Source organism: Ceratosolen solmsi, unplaced genomic scaffold, assembly GCF_000503995.2.
Source record: "Ceratosolen solmsi marchali unplaced genomic scaffold, CerSol_1.0 scaffold47, whole genome shotgun sequence".
Taxonomy (NCBI): domain Eukaryota; kingdom Metazoa; phylum Arthropoda; class Insecta; order Hymenoptera; family Agaonidae; genus Ceratosolen; species Ceratosolen solmsi.
Window position 1 is genome coordinate 8,755,076 of NW_011948419.1, and position 12,692 is coordinate 8,767,767.

The 12,692-nt window shown below is 27.1% G+C and overlaps 1 protein-coding gene across 1 annotated transcript in view; it reads left to right on the plus strand.

The window, feature by feature from the left end:
• The window catches only part of LOC105360839 (Myocardin-related transcription factor), a gene marked incomplete at its 5' end in the record, with an annotated part of 202,216 nt that overhangs the window by 113,887 nt on the left and 75,637 nt on the right, over positions 1-12,692 (plus strand). The gene's annotated exons all lie outside the window — the stretch shown is intronic.

Sequence of the window (12,692 nt, forward strand, 5' to 3'; positions counted from 1 at the left end):
TTAAGACAGACGGTTCAAAATACAAGTAGCAACAGAGTAATATCGAATAGGATAGCCAACTGTCTAAAAGGAATCTGGGAGGCTAAGGGAGCACAGCTCTGCCTTTCTGGAGAGAAAGATCATAAATCTTGTGCTAACGCTCGCTTTATTACTCAGAATGAAGCAGCTATGAATTCTGATGAAATCACATATATTATAGAGACCGAATATTGTTTGAGTTGCTCCTTCCGCTTATGCATCTCCTGCATTTCTGCGTTCTTGGGCTCAGGATTCACACCTCCAGCAGTGTGTGAACTTTTACAAAATTAGAGTCACCTTCAGTTTTGTCAGTTATTGGTCGGAATTTCGAACCTTCCACTCTTTTAAGATTCTTCTTTTTTCTTCTTATTCATTATTTTTATATTCATATGCATACTTACATTTATTTAATTGATTAATACACTACACTAAAGACATTATACACACAAAACACAATAAAAATATTGTTAAAACTATCTCTAATTTATTGTATTTATTTGAAAAATTTATTTATATTACTATATTATTATTATTATTTTGTCACTATATTATTACTAGATACTCTATTATTTTATTGTTTATTGTACAATATACTAATGTATTTAATATACTATTCTATATGTGTATACTACATATACTACTATTTATTTGTTAATATTTGTTACTACATATTCTTGTTATTATATTATTATGATACTGTTGTGATATTCATAAATTCTATTAGAATGCAGATTCTAATAGATCTATATTCTATGTATCCACGTAGTGAATATCTAAAATATATAATTTATAAATATTTATTAAAACAATAATAAATAAGTCTTATTACAAATTTTCAATTTGTTTTCTAATACAAAATATATAAATAATAAATTTAACAACTTAGAAAAGTAAAGAATTAAGTTTTAACATTATTAAGCAATTAAACTGTTTTATTAAACCAAATTTTTAATTTATATTAAATATATATTTAAAGTTAGGTTAGTTTAATACTGCAGTTGGGATTAATATATTAAATGTATTCAAAATGTTATTAGAAATATATAATGCAAAGTAAAATAATTATATTCTGTAAAATACTTAATCATATTAAATTAGAATGAAGTTTAATGAAATTGATTAACTATCGTTTCATAAAACAGCTGCCTTTTGAGTTCCTTTTAAGGGGTATAACAATTTTTGCAATATTACTGAATGTTTTTGATATGGCAGAAGTTAAAGAGTCGAACAGTTGTAGAGTACATCGAATGAAAATTACAAAGTAACATGAAGAACAGATTGTATGCAGCTCTTAAAAGTTTAATGGTTTGCATATAATGGGAACCGCAACGTGATTGATCGTAAAAATAGTAATGACCATCGAGGAGAAGCATCACGCCTCTACATGGTCGCAATAGCACAAGGGAGAAGTTCTTGTTTTCAGCGTTGTTTCGTCAGTGAATTAATAAAATCCAAGTCGTAAAAAATAAACAATGGCAATAAAAAAAATGAGTACAAGAAAGAGTAATGAAAATAAATGCTCATAAATAACTGTACACATGCGAAGTTCAATGCGTTCACCACGACAGAAAAAATTACTTATTTTTTTATAATATTTGTATAATTTGTAAGAATATATATTTGTAGAGTTGTAGAAAATATGATGAACAGAGAATTATGACACTCTATGTCAATATACTACGAAAATCCAATAAAAATTAATTGTATAATACTTGATCGAACAAATGTTTTATATTTAATATTTAGAACCATTGTTTTTAAACAAATTTCAATATAATTTGTACAATTAAACAAATTTGAAAAAATCTATAAAATATTTCTCCATAGAATTAAATTAGCACACATACATAATATTTTATTAAATAATAATAATAATTTATTTAGTCATACTCATAATTCATTTTTTTCCTAAATAGGAATGAAGAGCGATACATTCGTAGAGTATCAACTTTGTTTATTAAGTGTTTATTAAAGACATATATTATTGATAATATAGTAATTATAGTATACAATAAAGTATTTAATATACTCGATTTTTTTTCTTCTAATACTAATATTATTAAGGTTTTAATCAATGTTAAGAGATTAGAAATAATCCTTTATTATTAATCCTACACGAAATAATAAGAATGAAATTTTGGGAATGGTACAATAAACGACATCAAAAGTATAATTAATTTTATCTACAATTGAAATGGAAAATTTTCATAGTTACATTTTTCCCTTTTTTATCTTGCTTTTCATATTATGTCTGAACTTTAAACTATTTATGTTAGAAAACATTAATTACACGGTATTAAGCGACTCAAAGTACTAGGAATATTTCGAAGATAGCAAGAAGTGAGCAAAAGAAGGATCAACTGCTGCTGATTAGAGCGCGAAAGTGCAGCAGGTTAGGAGAAAAATAAGTCGGGTGGGGAGGCGGTGTCTTTAAAGTTCCACACATGTGCTTTAATCCTAGGTTTTTTATTAGCAGGTGTACCGCCATGACTATTAAATGTCTGACATTGCGCAAGCGTCAGGGTGACCAATAGGAAACAGCAACTCGCGCACGCGCTCTAAGGTCTCAGTGACATAAAGCCGATTGGGAGATATAGAAGAGGAGGGGGCGTCTTACTACATTCGGTATCTGGAGCACGGGCGAAGGTTGATCTCGTATACGGTGACAGACTAATTAAAATTTATCTCTCGCGCTCGGTGGTGGTAGTTTAAACTGGCTAACCTTATCTAACCTTATTCGTTAGTAGTGTCGAGACATCGGCGACGCGTTCCTCGCTCTATAATGCGATCGAATAAATCTAATAGTCGATCAAGCGACCGTTCGTGCTTTAGCTTTCGAGTTCATTTGCTGCAATTAGCAAATTGTGGGCCAGTATTTTTCTCACGTTTCAAATCGACGTACGTTCTTTTTCACGTTCTTTGTATATTGAGAAAGACGAGCAGGTAGATGAATCTATCTATAAAGATAGAGAGTGAGTAAGAGGACTAAGAAAAGGCTGATGTAGAGATGTTTTCCATAGATTTAGCTCGAACTATCATGTGGTATTCTTAGCTTGAGCGATTGATTTTTTTTCAGCCAATAAATAAATTTATAAAAAGTTTTTGAGCTTTTTTGTATCATTCGTAATACAACTAAATTAACTATTTATAGAGTTAACGTTTTATCACAAGTGCTATTAGCATAATATGTGTTGACAATTCTATAATAGGAAAAATACCATAAACTATATTACATTTAATATTTTATTATCAATTCTATAAAGAAGATTATCCGAGCTTATTTTTATAATTGAATAACTGATAAACTTCGTGATTAAAATGGTAGTTTACAATTCTGCGTACACCATTTGAAGGTCCAAGTATTTATATAAAATTAGACTATAAACTTTAAACAAAAATTAAAATACATATTAAGAAAACATAAACATTTTATTAATAGTAAATTAATTCATTTTTATTAGTATTTTGTAAGATATTTAAACAAAGGATATATAAGATTTATACTTTAATATTTTAAACATCTTCAGTTGTCAAATTGTTCACTTTAAAATGCAAAATGTAACTTTAGAGTTATTGATGCAACGTATAGTTTATTATCTATTAATATGAGCTAACACAACATTTTTCGAGATAATCGTCATTTTCAATCCAGAGGGAAGATTTTGTTTTGTGTGAAAACATTCATAACTGCCACAATTAAATATTTCACTTTATTCTCGTTAATAAATGCACGTGTGAATGTGTAGATATATTAATTAATAAATATAAAAAAAATAAAAATTGTTTCAAGGTAATAATGTTATGTGTATTTGAAATGAAATCATTTAAAATTTTTTTTAAATTAATTAATTACCCAGATTATTGTTATAGTTTGCATAATTAAAGCATGACTCAATTCCAGAAAATGATACCTTTTTTAAATAAAATTTTTATTAAATACTTAGTATTAATTAATAAGCACAGGTGATTCTCATCAGATTTGGCAAGTCTATTAAAGTATTAGCTACAAAAAGTCAACAACAATTTCTACTCTTCAAAATCGGCTATTTTATTTTGTATTTTTTTGTATGCTAATTGATTAGTATTCAAAGAACCACATTACTATTTATATATTATTAATCTGCTTAAATTGTAAATCCCGGACGTCGTCAAAATATAGAAAATATTAACAATAATTTGCCATCGCAACGAGTTTTTAAAACTTACATCGAATTAAAAAAACCACTATTTCCTTTGGAATTTTCATGAAAAATTCTCAATTTATAAAATAGAATTAAATTGAACTTTGAAAAATGTTTATTACGGATTCATTATTATTTAAAAAGAAATTTTAATTAATTAATTATTCATTGCATCGTACTATAAACTTTTATGTCTTGTATTATAGATGTAATTTATGTGTTGTAATATGTTGTATTATTTACAAGGAACTTGAATGTAAATGCCAAAGAAAAATTACGCGTTTGAATAAATATTTGTCAAAATTTCAAACAAAATGCTAGATGCATATGTTTGGTAATTGCAATATTCTTAGTATGGCAATCATTATTACAAAAGAATTGATATAATCAACTACTATTCTGAAATATTTATTAACTTACAATAATTTCTTATATATTATTTCTTATATTATATCTTATATATTGTATATTTTTATACAAAATACTACTAAAATTTAGATTGTTTATATGAATATATTTAAAAATATGTATTTTAAGAAAAATCGTAATTTTTTATTCGCTTTTTATTTTTATTAATATACCTGATAATTATTATCTTGATCATTAATAAACTAAAGAATTAAATATTTATAAATGTAAAAACAATCAATTTTCTTTAGTCTATTAAAATATGCCCTTAACATATTCATTTATTTAAATCAGTTTTCTCAATTTTAATTGTACTTCATTTTAATTTGTTTAAATTTTGATTTTAAAATTATATTTATTATTTGAATAATTCAGTTTGAGCAAGAAAAAAAAAGTCTACCAAAATTATTTTACTATTCCAATCGTGAATTTTATGAACAGTTTTATATGTCAAACAAGTATAAAATATTTTTCAAAATATGTATATAAGAAGATTAAATGACATAGTATATGACGTTAAGTATTTTTGAATGTTAATATATTCAGAATAACTTTACTAATTTAATTAACATACAATACTAATCACGTAAATACATATACAGAGACATAAGTAGCATAAATAATAACAATTTTTATAGGAGTATCGTATCTAGCGAGAGGCCCACTATTTTTTATAGGCTGAGTCGAGTAATCAATAGGTGCGAACTTTATGGCAGAGGTGCACAAATAATATGGAAGTAAAAGCCATTTCCTACATACATACTCGACTTTCGGTGCGAAGAGTGATCAATTTAGAAGTGTTTCTGGACGATTACGTATTTATTCGTGTATGTATACATTACGTAGATATACGATACAGTCATGAGTGATGGCTCACCAGAGTGTCACGTCGCTGGAACCGCTGCGGAAACCCGCTCGAGTATGGGTGCTCATGACATGCCAATAATTTTACCGCCTACCACTCACGTGCAGGTTGTTCATTGCAATAGCAAAGCGGATGGTATTTCAATTATCAGATATCGCTTCTTATCTCTGTATATACCTTAGTACTCTTAGCTGAACTTTGCGAATACAAGCCCTAACGATCTTTGCCTTGTTCCAAGATTTACCAATATTCAACCTATCGTTTTATACATGCTTAAGTGGATGTTTATTTTATAAAGCTAAATAGATATTTTAGTTCAAAGTCGAGGCTTGTTAAAAGATATTGTGACACGTTTTCATTAGCTTCTACATTATCGCGTTTTTCTCGTTAGAATATGTGTTTACAAAAACATAGAATGTACAAGCCTTCATTAGAGATTTCAACTATCTATTCAAATCTTTAATTCAAAACATTGAGTTTTTTCAAGCTACCTGAACTATACATATTAGTATCTTCGTTTAATAAGGTTGGCAAATTTACCTTTATTTTGGTATTTAAATGAATAATATTTCCGTTTTATTAAAAATTTGTAACTACGTGTAGTCATATACATATTTTTTAAATTACTTTTCTAAGCATGTACTTTTATTGTTAATTAGAAATTTATATTAATTAATTATTTACATGTATAATCAACATAGAATGTGAAGTATTTTTTAAGAACACTGATTGGTACTTCATAATTTTTATAATTTCAATTTATAACGTTAATTTTAATCTATAATTGAATGGAATTAAGATATTGCTATTCTTTTGCAAGTGATTTATAAGTTTCTTTTTATTAGAAAATCAGTAACCATGGTAACAATGTTGTTTGATAGTATAAATCTCAAATCAGTTATCCATCACTTTATCAATATCCTTCTCGACTCAATGTAATTCGATTCCCTCAATAAATTTGAAAACGCCTTAAAACCGTTGGTCAGGTTTTGGATGCATTAAAATTCATATAAAGATGTCTACCAGGAAAAATATATTGTTATAATAACGAGCTCTTTTCAATTAACTTTCACAAAAATGTTTTATTAGTGTATTTTCTATGGGATAGATATTACATGCAATGAAGGAATGTATAAAAAATGTGGAAAACCTTACGTACAAAAAGGAGAAGGCTATCTATTACAATGCTCATTGAAAGTATACAGATGGTGAGACAAATAGTCATAGTCAATTAGAAAAGACATAAAACATACGCATGCCATACTTTCGTTGAGCTTTGTGGATTCAACAGATGAAGCTTGATTGAATCTCATGGTTGTGCTGTTTGCGGACGTTTGGCCTTGCTCAATTGATAGATTTCTCGCGCCACATCGTCCTCCAGAGTTACCGCAACGAAACGGCGTCTTACGTAATACTACCCCAATGGCAACTAATAACTCTCATACCCAATGTCTATCTTCAATTAATAAACACACTTGTATTTTATTTATATACGTTAGATGATCTGTGATATACCAATTTCACATTTTTTGCTGTTTCTCGCAAAATGCAAATGAAATCGTGTACTTTAAATTAGGAGTCTTTAAATTAGGATCCGTTAATAGACTCCATTTATTATCTATTCTCTTTATAACCAAAAATTTATTTGATTAATAATAATAATAAAGATAATAATAATTATTCTTTTTATAATTATTTCTCTTATCTTATTTTGATCCATACAATTCTTGTACAATTTTATATACTTTACGCATCATATATTTGTTGATCGGAATATTGCCTAGTGCTCACTGACACTTTCTATATAAGTAAGCACAAATTGGGAGTTAATTGAAATAAAGAATAATAAGATAACTCTATTTATTTGATTAACAGATGAAAATTCAATAAAGGCAATAGAAGATGAATTATATATGTGAAATTTCAACTCGTTGTTTAATTTTTGTGCGATTGATTAAACGTACTTTTAATTATTAATTTATAATTGATATTATAAAGCCGAGGTAGTGTCTTTTTATATTTTTATTTTTGTTATTTTTATTCATGTTATCTTATTATATTATTCTTATTCATGTTCTAATTATTATAATTAAAATTAAAATTAAAAAAAAACCTAAACAATATTCAAAATTTTAGTCGTCTGGATAAAAAGTTAATAAAAAAATAATGCTTCTGCAACAATATTAGTAGAAAGAATCTCAAAAATAGTAGTACTGATATAGTGGCTAAAAATTGTAAAATTAAAAATTGTTAATGCGATTGCTTCTTTTCTTACTTTACCGACAAGTACCATTTATTGAATGATAAAGCAATTTAATGGATGTTACTGTATATAGTATCTGAAATTTATCGAATGTTATATATGGATAGTTAATCATTATTGAGAAAAGATGAAATATATAAATCGATAAATTAGACAGGCTAAGAGAGAGAGAGAGAGAGAGAGAGAGAGTGAGAGTGAGAGACAGACAGATACACAGACAGACAGATGAACGGACGGACGTACGGACGGATAGATAGATAGAAATGAAAATACTAACGAACATACACCGATGCCTTTTATAATTCAACTAATACAATTATTTACTATAAATAAATAATTATTTATATCTATTTTCTTTTGCCTTTATTATTCTTAAATCAATGCTTGCATCCATTAATTTTATCCCCAAATTCTGTTTTTTTTATACTTATGTAACTATTTAGTAATCAAAATTTTCGTTTAAAGTAATTTTTCAACACTTTCTACATATATATAATAAACATTAATTATGAGAGAGACTACTGCTTCATAATATATGTTTTAAAACCTATCAGTAGATTGAAAATGCGCATGTAATATATTTATAAAAGCATAGACATATGTGCTTGTAACATGTAGTAAAGTGATTATATTGTAAAAAAGTAAAATATTTCAATAAATTATAATTTCCTTATTGATAATGATTATAAAGTAGAATAGACATATTCACCATTATTTGCTATAATATTGCCAAATTCACCTGCTACAAAAATTTATAATTGTATCCTGAAAAATAGATTTGAAAATAATAAGCTTCAATAATTTTGACCAATTATAATATACTTTAGCATTCTTTTAATTGATATCTGTAATAGCATGCATTATAATATTTTTAATATTTTAGAATATTTAAAACATTGTATGAATTAGATTTCAATTAAATGCACCATGGAATGTTTATAAAAATTTTAATAATAAAATAATTGAAAATAAATTTTTTTTAATAAAGTTATATTTATGCTATTTTTGTTTTTAAACTATTCTATTATAAGTTATATGAAAATAAAATTGTTCTTGAGATAATTGCAAGATATTCTTTGGGTTATGGCATAAATTATTTATCCACTCTAAAATTTTAAATCGGAATTTATATATATGTATATAAGACAAGCTAGCGATTTTATAATAAACAACCAAAAAGGAAACTGAAGAAAAGAGACTAATAAAGTATTAAATAAAGGAAAAAATTATTCAGGTTGCCGTCAGCGTCATTGTTATCGTCATCGGTTCATTAAATTTGCTTGGTACAAACTGTTCTCGATCCGATTTCCCCAGTATTTATTTACGCTGTTTGCTTTTAACTCTCCGATGTTCAGAAAACTGGATTCCCAGTTACGAAAGAAGTCCATGTAGGGACGAAGATGCAAATGCTTCGGTAAAGAGGTAAACAGATCCCCTTGTAACAAAATAACAGCACAAAATGATACGAGCTTTAAGAATGTAAGAAGACCATTGATAAAAAGACTAAGAAATGGAACAGAGGAGGGAGTTTTCATACCATACGATAATCAAAAATATAGCGTGATAAGCCACTTCTTTTATTTTCTCTTATATCGTTGAGGGTAGGGTCTTGTAAATGAAAGAAATGTAAAAAACATGGTTCGATCATCATTGAACTAGATAAATAATCTCATATGCGACAGCAATTGATACTAATAAAATCTCTTTCCTGTACATGCTATTTCAATAAGGATGGATAATAAAATGCTGTATGTAAAAATGCGGGCATGCATACGCATAAACACATTGACAAGAGGAGATTTATGTATGCTGTTCTCGTTTTACAAGTGAAATTTTGTGAATTAGGCATGTATGCATTGATCCGCGATGTTTCTCGAAGGTGGTTCATCACGTTCAAGAAGAAAGAATGACTTGTGTGACAACCGCCGCTTGATTTTGCTCTGAGCAGCCCATGGACATAACATATCCTAACACGAAAAATGAATAAAAACGAACAAAATGGAAGATATTTCGAGCGCAAAAGAATTAACTGCCAATTGAAACTTTTTTTTATTTTATTCGAAAAACCAAATAAATAAGAGAGAATCTAATTATATTCAAATCGACATGTCTTGATCCGTGTCAAGAAATTGTTTCATTTGCTGAAATGAGCATTATCTTTTATATCGTTGTTGCTTTCGAGAATATAATTCTATATTTTGTATGTAAAATCGAAGAATATAATATTCATAATTTACGGCCCCCTCTCGGTTCTCCCCCTCTCTCGCTTTCACTCTCTCTTTCTCTTTTCTTGGCTGTTTGAATTAATTGAGGTATTCATATTCTTCTATTTGCCATTTCCACATTAGTATCATTAGTATTACCTTGATTACGCCCTCATATATGAAGTCGCATTTTTTTATCGATTGGTGCGTAAGAAGATTTTTATATTTTATATAATAATTTGCATATAAAATCACTTTCTTTTATAAGCTTTGTTTTGTCATTGCATTATAAGCTATCCTGTAAATTTTATATTTGTTTTTAAATTTATTAGTTTATTAAGTTTATATATTGATCTAAAGAAGAAATTGCTTGATTTCTTTTAATTTTTTTATTACATAGTTCATAAAGAAAAAGAAACATGAATATAATGAATGCTAGGCATGTATTCAATGTTAAATCTTTAAATCTATACAATTTATTTTGAGTGGATTTCATGTTTTTCTTTAATTCAAATAAGCAAAGAAAATTAATAACCATATACTTACTATCCCTTGATCATTTTCAATGAATTTATATCATAGTCTTGGAAAAATAAACTAAAAACCTAACTTGTTATGCAGTGTTACATATTGAAAAGGAAATAAAGCCATATAGACAAGGTGATAATCAGATTCCATGTGTACCTCTACATAGACATGCTTAGGGAGAATGTAGTCAATCTTATTATAAATAATTACGAACGATGAAACACACAAATTGCATTGACACAACTCTCATTTGAGAATATGGAGTGCAATATATTCTCCTTTGGATTCTCTCTTCATTCGGTTCTTCCTCCGTCTCTTTCACGAGATACTGTTTTTCACCGGTCAGTTTTCATGTTTGCCGACGCGTGCACTAACAGCTTTATTTTCATTTCAATCAAGAGAAACGCTACGTAACAGAAGCCGCAACCTCCATTCTTTGAGAAATCGTAACTCAATGCAGGACTACCATCCTTTACATGGTTGTTCGCCAATATGTTAAGAACTTCTAATCCAACTAAAATTTTATACCTGTATTACAAGGAGATATGTTGTTTTTACAGTTATGCTTCTTTGCGTAATTCAAAGAACAAATAAGCTAAGTTGTATATTTATATTGTCTTGTGGTAATGCTGATTGATTAAAGTCTAATTTACTCTTAATCCATAAGAAAAAATCTTTTAATTCTAATTTTAATCTCGCTCAGCTTGTTTATATTCATTTAATTTTCTTATTATCTCTATCTGGATGTGCACCTATCAAAATTATAAAATTCAAATACTATTATGAATATGTACTAAATTTTCTATAAAATTAACTGATATTTTCAGTAAATATAAGCTTTAAGTAAATTTAAACAATATTGTTCCAGCTACATGTAATTTGTTTATGTCTTTTATAAAATGATTTTATTATTCTGTCAACAACTATTAACTATTATTTTATAGAATGTAAATTATAACATATGTTATATAAAAATCAAAAATTTATCTTTCGTTTCTTTTGTTTTCCATTATACTCTGACGTATCTGTTATATATTTTTTTAGCTCAATCTTGAAATAAAATCACTTATTTATTTATTCGTATAAGAAAACAGTCTTATAAATAAATGTTCAACTACCTCAGATTACTAAAAACGTGCCTTCAATATACGATCACATTCTTTGGCAATGTGCAAAAGACAAAATAAATAAGACGTAAGTACAACTCCTTCAACTGTTCACCCTGTAAAAGTATCTATTTATTTTACAAAACTGATGATTAAAGTAGTTGATCAAAGAGAACTGCATAGTTAAAATCGTTAAAAATTGTTTCCAGTTACAATATAGTTCGTGCGTATAAGCAAAAATTGGAGAAATTCACAGGAATGTTGCATTCATAGAAGTTTAACAGACTTGATAAGAAATACAAGAAGAATGAAACGGGAGGAAATAAACTTACTTGCTTCCGCATAAATTACCACTACCACTTGAACCATTGCCGCGAAATAATATCCCGAAGGATGAACTGAAAAACGTAATCGTGGGGATAAGGTCGCTCGCTCGTTAGCGGTTCGTTAAGGCAGTTGCTTCTTCGTTCTTTATTTACTTACCCATCCTCATCTTGGAATAAAACCACAAGTAACAGAAAAGAAAGCCTGTGGAATACTCCAATGAATAACCATTGCTACTATCATCCTTGTTGCCATCATTTGATTTGCCCCTATTTTGCTTTTAAATATGTTTACATAAACAAATAAATTAAAAGCAAAAGCAAAATATACATACATACATATATGTATATATCTTATATCTACAGTTATATCCAGATTTCAATTTAATTTATTAAAATAAAGTCGTAGAAAATTATGTGTTTATCAAAAAGTTTTAAATATGATATTTATAATTTAAAATATTTAAATTAAACATTGCAAGTTGAATATTATATTAATTAGTTTATCATTTTATATTATATAAATATTTCTTAAGTATTTAAAATAAAAATCTAAACACATAAAATTATATTAAAATTCTTCCCTATTTTTCAATCTTTTACATTACTTTTGATTCTAATATTTTTATATAATAAAAGTTAATAACATTTTATTTATAACGCATATGTATTGTAAAGTATGTTTTATTTTAAAATAAAAATTTTGCATTTACTGTTTTTATATTTACCAAAAATATTAATTATCGGTAATAAAAAAAAATATAAATATTTAATAATTTCAAAACTCCTAAATTGA